Source organism: Netta rufina (assembly GCF_964035555.1).
Source record: "Netta rufina genome assembly, chromosome: 27".
Classification (NCBI taxonomy): domain Eukaryota; kingdom Metazoa; phylum Chordata; class Aves; order Anseriformes; family Anatidae; genus Netta; species Netta rufina.
Window position 1 is genome coordinate 436945 of NC_140151.1, and position 13848 is coordinate 450792.

The following is a 13848-nucleotide window of genomic DNA, read 5'->3' on the forward strand; positions in this document are numbered from 1 at the left end:
AAATCTACCTGCATTAAAGACTGACCAGACAGGTTGAAAACTATAGTTGTGAAATTAAATATCTTAAAATCGGGAGAAAAAAGCAGATAGCCATACTGCTGTTCAGTTATTCTGGTTTCTTGTTCATGGTTCAGTAAGCAAATGACAAATGCAGCTTCACTGCACTGCTCAATTGCGCCAGCAGCTGCAGCTCCTCCTCCCACCAATCCTGACCTCCTTCATCTGAAATAAAAAAAAAAAACACCTTTAATCCTCAAAGCATGGCCACAAGTCAATCTCAAACTTAGCACACTTTTTAATTTTCTTTTTAATTATCCAGTTGGGAGAATTATACCCTCCTTGCTCAGTGACCTTTCATTCCTTCAAGATAATTTCAAGAAATCTTTCCTGGGAATAATCAGCGAAGTTATACCACTTGCATGGAAAATGTTTCTAGGCATCCAAGCAGTGAGAGGAGAGAGGGCATGATTTTTCACGTGCTTTTGAGCAGGCGGCTTTTACCAGGTTACAAAGTACTCTCTGCTCTGTAGAGCAAGTATTTTCTGGCCTCATACAGGCAACTGCTCCAAGTACAACTTTGACACATCTAACCAAACACCTTCCCAGAAGTCAGTCATCACCATGTTGAGATTTAGAGTCCTCAAGCCCCCACCTATGTGGAGACAAACCTAGAACAACAGAATTCCCTTCTGCTGAACTGGCAGAAGACAATGCAGAAGCTGATTGTCTATTGCTGCAGAAATTTTAATACCAATGACTGCTGACCAAATCTTGGTCCCGTGAGCTTTGGTCTCAAATCATAGCTCGGTTTGCCATAGTCAGAGCCACAGGGATAAATCAAGTCGTTACTGCCATTAATGATTTTTAAGTTATGCCAGCACTACTTACTCTCTGCCCACACACTAAACAACTGTATGCAACCCTGCAATTCATTCCCACACCAATTACTAATTTATTAATTTCACAACAAGCCTGGAAGTGTTTATACAGACAGGCTTGTGTTTAACCAGACCTGCTGGTTAACTTCCCGTACTCATCTTTCAGGCAGATTAGGGTGAAAATGCATACGTGCCCAACAGTCCTGACCCACTTCTTTATAAACATGCATTAGTAGATCACTTGTGGCCTGAGAAGTCAACGTGCCATCACCAGTTCAGTCCTCTTACTCCATAGGGACAATCAGCAGAGAGCAGAGATAAGCAGCACCTTTCGAAAGGCAGCTGGCGTCTAACCTGTATGGCATTTAGCACATTAGCATGGAGAAACTCAAGATGAAACTTAGTAAAATTGCTTGAATATTTTTCTCCATATGTAAGCAGTTAATTAAGAATATACTCAGATATATTCAGCGTGTTAAATATCCCTTCAACAAAAATGCATAAGAACAAAACGTGAATTCTTCTCCAACTGAAATGACAGGAATAGCACATTCCATTTTACAATGTACTGATCGCTCAGGAAAAGCACAAAAAATGCAATATTCTGACAGAGTTCACATTTCTTACAGTAGTATTCATGTCAAGTATTATTTATTGAAAGATTTTTTTCAGCAAGACATGCTTTTTATGAAAAGTATTTTGGTAATATTTAATGTAATATTAATATTTTTTGTGCTTTTTGCTGTCAAAATCTCCCCCACACCCCTTTTTTTTTTTTTTTTTTTTTTAAAGCAAGCGTACTGTGATGTTAATATTGCACCCTACGGGTTTCTTCTTTGGGGGGCTTTTTTTTTTTTTTTTCCCCAGATATCTGCATAGCACTACTTTAAAAAAAATCACAAGTATTCACAGTTTTTCACAATTATTAATTGGCGTCACTTACAATGCAAGAAGTTTTTGCTGCTACTATTTGGAATAATATAATTTAGTCATACATTTTGCCCTCAAACAAAATTTTCCATTTGAATAATTAAGAGGAGAAAAGACCAATACAGATAGAGTCTCCTTTGAAGATACCCATATGCTGTGCTCTCTCCATAATAAACCTATTACCTGCCGTTCAACAACACATTATCTGTCACAACAGCCTCCAGAACAAAAACACTAATTAGACGTTGATCTTAACACACTCAGTGTACTGTCCTGTAGTCTACGATTCAGCAGGTTTAGGAAGCAAGAACGGTAAACAGAAGTGAGATTTAAAACTGAGCTAACACTAATGGTAAAATCTTTACCAAAACAGAACAGCCAAGAAAAGGCAAGGCCAGATATTCTTTGGTTGTAGGTTCATTTATACTAAAAAAAATTAATAGAAGGCTTAATTGATAGTTTTGCTTGATTCAGTTTTGCCTTATTAGGCATCTTCATGAAAAGCATTACATTTTTTTTTGATCCCTCCCAAAGAGGAAGGCTCATTAGCAATGGATGTTTACAAGGCCCCTGGGCTGAAGATTATCAGAGTTCTTCCCCTTCTGCAGAAGGAGCTCTTCAGATCTATGTTTTTATGAGAAGGATCACACAGCACCTCAGAAAGAGCTCAGGTTACCACCCTCTTCTCCCCATACGGATGGGCAATGGAAACCACAGCTCGCTGCAAAGCCCAACCCCAAGTTCATAGACCCTGGTCTGCTTCAAGTGGAGGGGCCAGGCAACACGAGATTATTACTTACACCAAGCCAGATTTTTGCTGATTCCTATGCTCGGAAATTAATACACTGCAAATTGAACGGTTCTCACTCATTTTTCACTTTCTAGCTAGAACAGATAAATAGATATACTATCTTACTACAACAGAAACAGACCACTTGGCTATTAAAAAGAAAAATAATTATCCCACTAAATTATTTTTTTTGCTTTTGTTTTAAAAGGCATCTACAGGCAAGTTAAAATAAACTACATATAACCAACAAGTGTCTAACAGTCTGAATACACCAGAGGACAGTCCTGTAAAATTATACTGAGAACTGTTATGCTCAGCATAAACTCATGGTATGCCACATGTTTTTTTCTGTCAGTCTGAATCCCAAGTACTCCTTTAGTTTAAGCATGCATGCAATAAAACACTTAACAGGAAAACGTGCCCTTTAGGCCTTTATCAAAAACTGTTACAATACAACCGACCAAATGCTTCTTGAATTAGAAACATTTACCTCAACTTTCAAAAACATTTCATTTTCAATACAGAAATGAAAAAAATGCTGTAACTTTTGAAACAGCTTGTATTTCAGAATATACCAAAGACAATATTTATCATCAGCAGCAAAAGAAAGGTTGTGTTTTCTTAGCTCAGGTGTGGCAAGTCTCTGAATAAAGGAATCTCCCCACAAAGCAGGAGTAATACACAAAGCAAAAACTGTAGAACTCAAGATTTTTCCTGCCACAAACACTCCACTGAAAGTTAAATCTTATTACAATAAAGCCAAATAAACACCATCAACTCTGGGGCATTTTAGTTTTATTTAGCACACACAGTAAGAGGCTGCTAGCTTTGTGGTGCAGCATTTTATATCCATTCCAAGTTTGTAAACCAAGTGCAAGTCATGACATGGAGTCACATTACCATTTTTCTTAAATAATCTGTACGACCTTGAATACCAGTGAGAATACATAAATAGGCACCTTTTTTTCCACAAGCACAACAAAACAGAGTACTGTATTACATGCTGAAATGCAAGATGATACAGGTAAGTAATAAAAGGAGCAGGGCCAGAAAACAAGCCTGTAAAATCACTGTTTTTTGTGCTAGAAAACCACAAGCATCATACAGATGTGCTTCACAGGAGAGTCAAGCAGTCAGATTTGCAGCATTTTCCTCCTACTGTTATTACTGGATCACCAGTGGCTTTCAGAGCACTGAAAGATGGGTAAGTTCTCTAACAGCACTTTAACCACCTCATCATATAAACACAGCTAAGAGCACACTCAGTAGACTGAGCATTTCAGGTGCCTTTCTCTTAAAGTTTCCAAACTGTCCTTTATTCTCTTAACTTTTATAATCTTACAAGCACATGAATAGCCAGCATAACACTAGAACAGGGCTTATTGCCCCAGGCTGCTGTTTCATGGCCATGCAACAAATAAGAGTAAACCTAATTAAAATGCCTACTTTAGAGCCCAAACTTACTCAAGGCATCTACACACGACGTTAATGCCTAGGAATGCAAGTGCAGACAAACTTCCTGAAGTTGCTTTTTTACTTCTCTGCTATGACAGCATTCCTGTCTACAATGCATTCTCAAAATGCTTCAGCCAACTGTTCAAATGGCTGCAATAATTTGATTTAGAAATAAAATCAGACAACAAACATGGGGGACATGCAGCCATTTGAAATCAATCGCATGAGTCATTAGATTTCAAAACAGTCAAATGCAGAGCCATGGTGAGTCAATCTCTCCTTCACCATTTATACTAATTTGAGTCCATACTTCAAGCAATTTCAATCAAAAGCAAGCATAATAGAAACAATGCTAAATTAACAGTCCCCTTAGTCACAAAGGAATAACAGGCAAACACCAGTTAAATCCACACATTATTATTATATACAAGTATGCACACATACACACACGTAAAATGAATTCCAGTATTGCCTTCATACTGCACAGCCTAAAAGTTCAAAAATACTTACAGGTACCATGCTGCTACTTACAGCTCCTCAGACACAATTACAACTGGACTAATCTGCTCCCATCTGCTCCTAAAAATACAACTATCAGACAGAGCTCGTCTTCTCTGGCATTTTGCTGACGCAAGTACAAGACGAAAACATCACTCATTCAGAGTAGAAAGATATACTGGTCTCCATAATACACAAGATAAAAATCAACTATATCATCATGTTAAGGTGCACGCGACAGTCTTTCCAGTGCAATACATGGCAATTTTCTCACATAATTAATGATGTAGATTTTAGCAGAAGAGAAAACAAACAAAAACAAACAAAAACAACCTCTGGTTGCCTGAATGTGGTAAAAAGAAATTCAAGAAGCTCCCTTTCAACTCAATAGGACAGCTTTTTTCTTCTTTGAAGTGTAAGAGAGGAAATTTTTTTTCCCCTCCTGGCCTCCATAACTTCCACTTTACTATTCTTGCCTGAAAACTGAGACACAAGGAGATTCAGACCATTGGATTTGTAATTATAAATCTGTGCAATGTTAGTTTAACACTAACTCAAACCCTGCCATTCCTCCACAAATGATACAATTAAGGAGGGAGATGGGAAGAAATGGTATTTCAATACTCTCTTGCTGCACAAGAGAATATTGGAGACAACCAAACTTGTGTTTTGGGTCATCCTTCCCCAAACCCAGAGTTTTCAAACTCTGTTCAGCCCAACACTGCACTGGGGCCACAGGCCCAGGCTGCACAGAGCGGTGAGAATTTTTTTTTTTTTTTTTTTTTTTTTAAGAAATTCACGCCTAGATTCACTTCTAATAGAAGAACATGCAAATAACTGACATTTCCTTCCCAATACCTGAAAATGGCTGACTATCAGGCTTTTCTTTTTACAATAAACATTGTCATAAGACCAATAATAACAAACGGAAATATTTAGTTGCAATATGCTAATAAGAAAATACGCTCCCCAGTACTGACAGAAGTATTATGTGCAGTATCACGAAGTTAGCACAATGTCTTAATGCACCTCACCCCTGGGAATGGCTAGGGAACACGGCAAATAGCTTTCATTTTAAATGATTTATTTTATTCCTGTCTTACACTCCATCATGCTGCACATCTCTTTACTCATCTTGGCTGTCAATATTTTCTTCCTGCAGCTTTTAAGTAAAATAAAACACTGTAACTGCTGTCAGACCATTTCATGGCCAGTAAGGCTTCAGAATAAGAGTACTTGATACAAATAAATTTTTCAGCAATGCATAAACTATCATCTTCAATGGAAGGAAAAAAACATTTTGCACAGCCCTTTGCATTTTCTTTTCCTACTATAAGGATAAATGTCTAAGGAAGTGTTTGAAAGTAAGATAAATCCATTGAAGGAATAGCTCCAGAGAATCTTCTTGGTCTTTTGTTTTCTCACCGTTTTTCTTATGTCGTTCACACAAAAATACCAGAATAGCTACAGCAGAATAAATTCTTCCAAAATCACCTTGCATAGGACACTGCAATGAACTGGAATAGCTCACAAGGATGTGCCAGTTTACTTCCCCTGTACACACAAGGATCAGACAAGGTTAACTACAGTTCAGATTAGGTCACTGGAGAAGTTTACCAGCCACTTCGTCAGGAGTCCATACTAAAGATGAGTGAAGTTGCCACCATTTATCTTTGAACAACCTACACAACACCCAAAACCACACTCCACAGCACAGTAAGAGTCCTTTCTATTGAGGAAGTTGACAGTTTTGGCTATATTAGGGAAGAAAGGAGAAAAAAAAAAAAAACATACAGAGAATCTCAAAGAACAAAAACCCCAAGAGTTTTTATTTTAAAACGTTGAAATAGTATCTGCATACAAATGCAGCATCTTCTACAGAGTCTCTGAAACACATACGGGGAAAACACAGTCATATCACTGCCTGTTAGGATTGGTTTCCCTCCTTACCCTCCCACCCCAAACACTGCCAGTACCTTAAACTTCCCCTTGAAGAAAAGCCTCCAGATTAGCAATACCAACAAAGATACAACTTTTATTTCTCTACTGGAATTTAACCCCCTGTTAGCTTCAAAAAGAAAACAAATTCTCATATTATCAGTCTTAAAAATAAATAAAAACCAGACAGTATGGAACAGGTAAAAATTCTCCATGCACATCTGGCTTCAACATAAAAGTAGGCTTCTCTGGGCTAACCCAAAAAAGCTCCTCAGCCTCACTGCCTCAGTGTCCATCTGTCCAGTGGTACCAGCAGCACCACAGGGTCATGGCACAGCTGGCAATACGCAGCCTGTGACAGATGAAGGCTGCTTAAATTGGCACTGTCACCAGAGGAAGCATTCATTAACCTGCAGCTCAAATTATTCTATTTGAAAGATGCTTTTCCTTTAGATTTGTTTCCATACTGAAGATGCAGAACAGACATTCACAGAGACTAATTTCCATCTAGCTCTTTACATCTAACTCAACATGAGTGCCTGATGCCTTGAGAAAACATGCACTGAATTTAAGCCTAGTTAGAAGTAGGGTTTAGAGACAAGTGACACATTGGGATGGATTTTAAACCATACAAATTTGGTCCCTTAAGGAACAGCAGGAACCCAACCTGCCCGAGAGAATTGAAGCCCTTAGCCCCTTCCTTTATCCCCAAGGCTCTGACAAGACATTTTCAACTCCATTGTGCATCTTTCCTGAAGCCAAAGGCTTGTTTAAATCCATGATAAAAATCTCAGGGCTTGTTTAACCTCGTTGCCAGCCCAAGGTTGAATTTCTTCCAGTGCAGCTCTATGTTAATACTGCTCTAATTTCAAGTTATCTGGATCATGACTTAAAGCTAGGAGTAGGGTTGCAAGAGCTCATCAACTACTAATCCAATTGTTCTACATTTCTCAAGGATTATTTTCCAGTTTACTAATCTGAGCTACTTGCTGCAATAATCCTTTACCTATAAAGGAATCACCAGGCAGATCAAGGTGCGCAGCCTAAGTCTCACTCTGGCAAAGTGCAGCACATCAGCAGCTAATTGCTCAAGTATTTGTTCTGCTTCTCCGCTAGGTTTTACAGCTTGCATCAAACTCCAGGTGCCAGTAAAACCACTATCCAAACCATCTTATTTTCTAAGCTTAAACTGGGTAATTTAAAGCACACTCAAGAATGGCAACGCCATGCTGCAATCTCAGAAGAGAGGATATACATGCATATTAAACTCCCCATGAAAACAGCATTTTGTATTTTTATTTTAGCTGGTCAAGTTCAACACCAAGCCTAGTATTATTTACCTGGCACTGAACTCATACTAACAGGTAGGAGCAAGCAATAAGATGGTAATAATTATCATATAAGGTCTTTACCTTGTCTTAAATACATCTGGGGATTTCTCTTTCCTGCCAGAATTTTCTATGGGCTCTGATGGAAGCTCTCAGCCAGGATCAGCCCCACGTCATCACTCACCTACAGGGCAGTCTGGGATATGTGAAGAGCAGACCCCAAGCTGTGTTAAGTATCTGTCTTCTGAATCTACAAAATGACAACGATGGCTTCAAAATGAAGGGACGAGAATGAAAGTGTATATGAGTCTCTGCCTACATGTTCATATTTCGAGAAAAAGCAAAACCTGCCAGCGACAGAAATGCATGATGCAGATATTTATGAATTATCAGTTAATTAATGAAACCTAATCAGAGGCTTTCAACAAGCTTTGTTTGGGCATTTTTCTGTATTGCCTACATCACTTGGTTCTACCGAAAACATACCTTAAGACAAAAGAAGACTGCACGATGCTGAACAGGGCTCACAAGTCAAAAGCAACAAATAGAAATACATACTGCCAGGATCCACACAGGGAAAAAATAAAAAGAAAATAAAAAGAAAACCAAACACACACAGCCCCCAAATAAATTAAAAGAATAATAAAAATGAAATTAAAAAAAAAAAAAAAAAAAAACAACCTCACAGCATATCACGAGAATGGGATCAGACAAGAAAGAGAGAGCCCACCCCTTCAGGATCAGGGGAGAATTAACCTGCATTTCGTTACCCCGTTTACAAGCCGCCGGCTCTACCACACGTTATGTTTTAAAAAGAAAAAAACATAACACATGCGACGACCGCCGCGGAACGGCGAAGGCAGCCCCGAGCCCCGGCCCTGCGCCCCCCCGGCGGGCAGGTGGCTCCCGCCGCAGGTGCCCACCTCAGGCGCTCGCCGCCCAGGCCGGGCCACCAGGTAGCGGCCCCCGGCCCCGGCCCCGCACTGGGGCTGGAGGCTGGGAACGCCGCCAGGCAGAATCTGGAGGGGCTGAAGGCAGAAAAGGAAGGACGGAGGAGAGGGGGCGCGGATGGCACGGGAGGGGCAGAAGCTGCCAGGCCAAGGTGAACCGCAGCCCGGCAACATGGTGGAGGCTGCCGGGAAGCCCCTCGTCGGCAGGAGGAAAGAGGCGAGCCTCGGCAGGGCGGCGGGAGAGGATGCGAGGGGATGTTACGGCAGCCCTCCGGCAGGCGACCGGGATGGAGGTGACAGCGGCCGGCAGACGACAGCGCTGACCCCGGCGCGGCTGAGGGGAAGGCGCCATGGGGGAGGCGCCCGCGGGGCTGCTTCCCCGGGGCGGCCGGCAGCGCCTCGCCCGCGGGGGCAAGAGGAGGAGGAGGAGGACGAGCTCACCTGCCATAGCTGACGCCAATGGCGCTGACGGCTGCAGCGGCGGCTCCGCCGGGCTCCGCTCCGCTCGGTCGGCAGCGGCGAGTGCGGCGGGGCCGGGGCCGCCCCGACAGGCAGAGCACGGGGCGGGCCGGGCCCCGCTCCGCCCCCGACAAGATGGCGCCCGGCGCTGCTCCGCTTTCCTCCCCTGAGGGCCCAGCTGCCGGGGCGGCCCCGGGACGGCGGGGCAGCGGCCGGCATGAGGGAGCCGGGCCGCGCCATGAGGTGGGCTCCCGACCCCTCAACGAGGCGAGACGGGGCTCGGCTCGGCTCCCCGGGGCGCATCGGTAGGGCGGGGGAGGTGGGGGGGGGGGGGGGGGGGGTCTCTCCCGAGCGCCAAAGAAAATGGCGCTCGCGTGGTGTCGGTGCGGGCTCCAGTCAGCCCTGGCCTTTGGGGTGAGGGGAGGGATTAATTTAAATGAAATAATAATTATAATATTCCAGCTTTTATAACAGGAGAATGAAGAGAAGGCAGCCAAGGGAGTGGAGACCCCCAAAATAAGATGCCTCCGCTACACACACACGCATCTGTCTTTTCAGAATTTTCAGCCTGGGGAGAGATGGGACACATCAGACATGCAGCAGATTGAACCCCAGTGCAGAGAGCTGGGTGTTTAAGGGCCACACAATACACCTGCTGCTTCAGTACCCCACATCAGAAGAGATGGATGCTTCCTCTCTGAGCCCCTTGGCAAAAATTGAAATTCCTAATTGATTTTGATAACGGTAACTTGCTTTAATGTGGCTTTTGCCCTTTCAAGTATGTGCAGTTCTCAGATGTGTTGAGATCAAACTGACTCACCTATCCTGTTGCCTCTTGCTGTCTTTCTGGGAAGCAACAGCCCAGCCACCGCCTCCGATAATTCCTACTTTTTCTCCTACAACAAAATTATGCTTCAGATGGCAGAGTGCAAATCTACCGTAGGTGTCCTTGAGATAATATTGACTGATGTTGAGCTTTCTCCATAACCAGCCCAATTTGTTATTTGATTAAGGTGGCTCATAGCTGTAACAGAAACCCAAATCGATAGGAAGGCCTCTGTTCCCCAGACCAGTGACACTAATTGTAATCCATTGCATCATTTCACCCAGACCTGCAGTTCTTTGTTGATCTTTCAGGTCTTTGCCTTAATAGTTGCTGTTTGCAGAGTTCAGCTGCTCAGAGTGTTTACTGAGTATTTGCTCACCAGCTGTCTGACCCCTTCCATCCACTGCCCATATAAAGAGGGTTTCATTGGATCCTACTAAAACCTAGGAGCTTATTTTAAGACCATAGATTCTGCAAGGTCTCTGGAGTGTTTGTGCTTCTTATACTTGTGCATCGGTCCTCTCCTTGTTAAGCTTCTAAAAGGCTTTCAAATGAACCATATGGAAAACTATATTGGACACAGTCTCAATGCACCTTTCCTGCTGTATATGCTCTTGATTATGGATATCGATCCCTTAGCATTACTTAGTGCCTGGCTTTAACCCAAACTTATAACGTATATTTAATGCAGCTTTTAAATGTTAATAGCCTTTGTTTGTTAGGGCGGAGGAGCTTGCAGCTGTGATATAAGGGACATTTTAGTAATGCAAGATTGATTGAGATTGCAGCAGTTTCACTCTTGACAGAAGTTTATACTAGAAGATGGATTGTATGTATCCAGTGATTCAGTCTCCCTCTGAGGACTTCTTGTGTTCAGAAATCATTGGCAGAGCCACAGCTCTATAGTTTTTTAATCTGGACTCACAAATAAATGTTCTAATTTTGCCAACCTGGCACCCCTCAGTTGAAGATGGCAGAGTGAAATATAGGTAAACTGGCAAGAGATGAGCAAGTGGCAAGTTCACATACACATACGAGTTAGGCAAATTTAACAGATAAACAGACCTCATGGTCACACTAATTCCAAGGACAAGCAAGGGAAAGATGGTAAAGGTGAATTTAGTGTTCAAAAAAAACAGAGTTTGACACATTTAGACCCCCTGGAACCATGGGTTCAAACCTAGCAAAGCATTTTCAGGCTTTTGTTCCTATGAAATAGACAAATTACCTTCCAGGTGGCTTTGTGTGTTGTCAAATATCAGAAAATAGCCAGTTGGTCAGGGACCCAGAGCCTGCTTTATGTGGTCACACTGTACTGCTGCAGAGGTATAAATTATTTTGCAGGGATTAATAGCATATATAATTTTTTGTTACAAAAATGGTCTTTATAAACAGTCACTTTCTACCTGAATGATTCACAGGACCATAAGAGGTTGGAAGAATCAGAAATACAGGATATGCATATGCCTGTCCTTCATAACAACTGTGGGTTTAGAGGCTATCAAGGAAAATTAGTAACCATTAATCATTTAGTATGCAGACCTTTGACACCTTAAAGAAAAAGCCTTCCCTTTGTAGTTCTCCTTTATATACTACACCTAATCTAGGAGATTATTTGAAGGGGTGAGAGGTAAGGTCCTCAGAGCTCACTCGGATTTACCTGAACAGGTGAGGTGTTGCTGCATCTAGACAGCTAGTCGCCATAGAAGGCTTATGCTTGTTGTCCCAATTCAACCAGTTTAAAATACCTGTCTGTCTAAAATACATCTCCAGAATCCCTCCCTAACTGGCCTAAACCTTGTAAGTACTCCTAAAATGCTGAGTTTCCTCGGCTAAGACTAACAGTCCTGGAATCCCAGTTCTTCCCTCTGTGCTAATCAGTCATTATGCTTGCTTTCATAACGCAGGATAAATATTATAGTATTAATGTAATCACAGTAGTAATGATTAGAGAGTACATGAGCAAATTGTTTTTTGTTTTTTGTTTTTTTGTGGTATTTGCCAGCTTGAATCACTGGAACATCTTGACGACAGCATGCAAGTAGGGACTTGATTTTGTGGTGAGGTTGTGCCCATGTGAAACTGGAAGTCTGCATAAGGAGAAACAGATGTGGGACAGTCGAGCCTGTAGGTTGAGCTGTGTGTCCTTCTCTGTAGCCAGAGAACACAATATTACTGCAATAGTCTGAGGTAACCTTTAATGAGTATGTTCCCCAAGCATGCCCGTTTTATTTTCTTTGTTTCTTCATGGCTCTGTAAAAATAAAATGGTAAGGACAGGACTACAGGTCAGGGTTTTCTTGATATGCAACACGTGCGTTACTGGCATAAATTTAAATGCTGAAATCTTTTTGGCTGTCATCTCCTCTGTTTACTCAAAATTCCCAGTTTAAACTGAAATGTCACCTCAATTTGGGCATGTGTCATTGATCTGAGTACAGGATCTCCAAAAAGACCAAAGCACAACTTCACATCCAGTTATATCCAGAGATGATTGTTTTGGGTCTGGGATCTGTGGCCCATTTCCAATTCCCTATCTAGTTTTATGCTGTCAAAAAAAAAAAAAAAAAAAAGTGATTTGCCTCGATCACCTTAACAATATTCAATGTAGATCCCACAGGAGGAATTCAGGAGTTTTTAACAACCCAGCATGGAACATCTATATCAATAGTAGGAATGCCTTTTACTTGATTACATGAAGTAAAAATGAACCCCCTGGTATTTTCATGGCTGCCTAAGAGGAGAAAGGAGAAAGTGGTCTAGGAAAGGTAGTTTGTTACTCACAAGCAGTGATATTTTTGCTTTTTCCTCTGAAATACGGAGTTAGGGGAAGAGAGTACTGAACTGGGCGGACCCTGGGTCTATAAGGTAAAGAAGGGAAGAATGAACAACCCTTCTTGAAAATGCTGTCTACCACCACCTAGCGGAAAATACCACTACACCTTCATATATTTATGGCTGATCTTGTGGACAGTTGTGACTTAATTGCTGTGTGTTTCCCCCGTAGTGCTATATGTAATTAGAGTTAGCATAAAATTATTTCTTTCGCGGAAGTATTTTAAAAACTGAACAACATACTTCCTGATCTGCCATCAGAGCTAAATCCTTAGTTTTGTCATCTGCAAAATGGAGACAGTAAGACCCAGGAAGAGTTTTATGAGGTTTAATTAGTGCAGAGTGCTTTTAGGTCTTTTGGTCCAAGGATCGCAGACTACTTTGGTCCAAGTACTCAAATTACTGAGGCTTCAGTCAGTGATCCAAGAGGAAGATGTACTGCTGTGCTTGCTATATAGAAAGATAAATAGCACGAGTTGCAAAGTTGCAGTTGCCAGAATTCACGTAATAAATCAACAGGGGGAGAGAAGAAAAAGCCTGCATAGTTGCAAAATTGTTGGATCTGTACTGTTCACATCGAGATGGTTTTGCCTCTGGTAACTTTTGGAGAGAGACCTTCCTTCGCCTTTGTGTATGCAAAATATTTTGTAAATGGAGACCAGATTCTGGCAGCCAGTGGGGTACAAACAACCAAGAAATCCTCCTGTGCTTCTGGCAATAGGGCTCATTAGACCATCATGGCCAAATAATATTCATTGAAATGTTGTCACTGAATGTGGGGAAGTGCAATAGGGAACACGCAGTAACACTGACTCAACTGGACAGCTTCAGACGAGAAGCCAATTTTCCTGATGCTATTACGTCTGGCACCTCAGGGGCTGCACCAAATAGTTAACGTTTAACATGCTGACTCTGGTGTAAGGCCTGTATTTAGCAGAGGATGGAGGAGATAGGTTTAGCTA

At 41.8% G+C, this 13848-nt stretch overlaps 1 protein-coding gene across 3 annotated transcripts in view; it reads right to left on the bottom strand.

Moving 5' to 3' along the window:
- SLC23A2 (solute carrier family 23 member 2) overlaps window positions 1-9304 on the bottom strand; it is a 57193-nt gene extending 47889 nt beyond the window's left edge. The window contains exons 1-2 of one of the 3 annotated variants that reach the window (XM_084302440.1): window positions 9209-9304; window positions 7902-8067 (exon numbers count right to left, since the gene is read on the bottom strand). The gene's annotated coding sequence lies outside the window, so the exon portion shown is untranslated. Of the gene's footprint in view, window positions 1-7901; window positions 8088-9208 lie in introns of all 3 variants that reach the window. The other 2 variants (XM_084302441.1, XM_084302442.1) reach the window with 2 other exon arrangements.
- Window positions 9305-13848: the final 4544 nt, after the last annotated feature.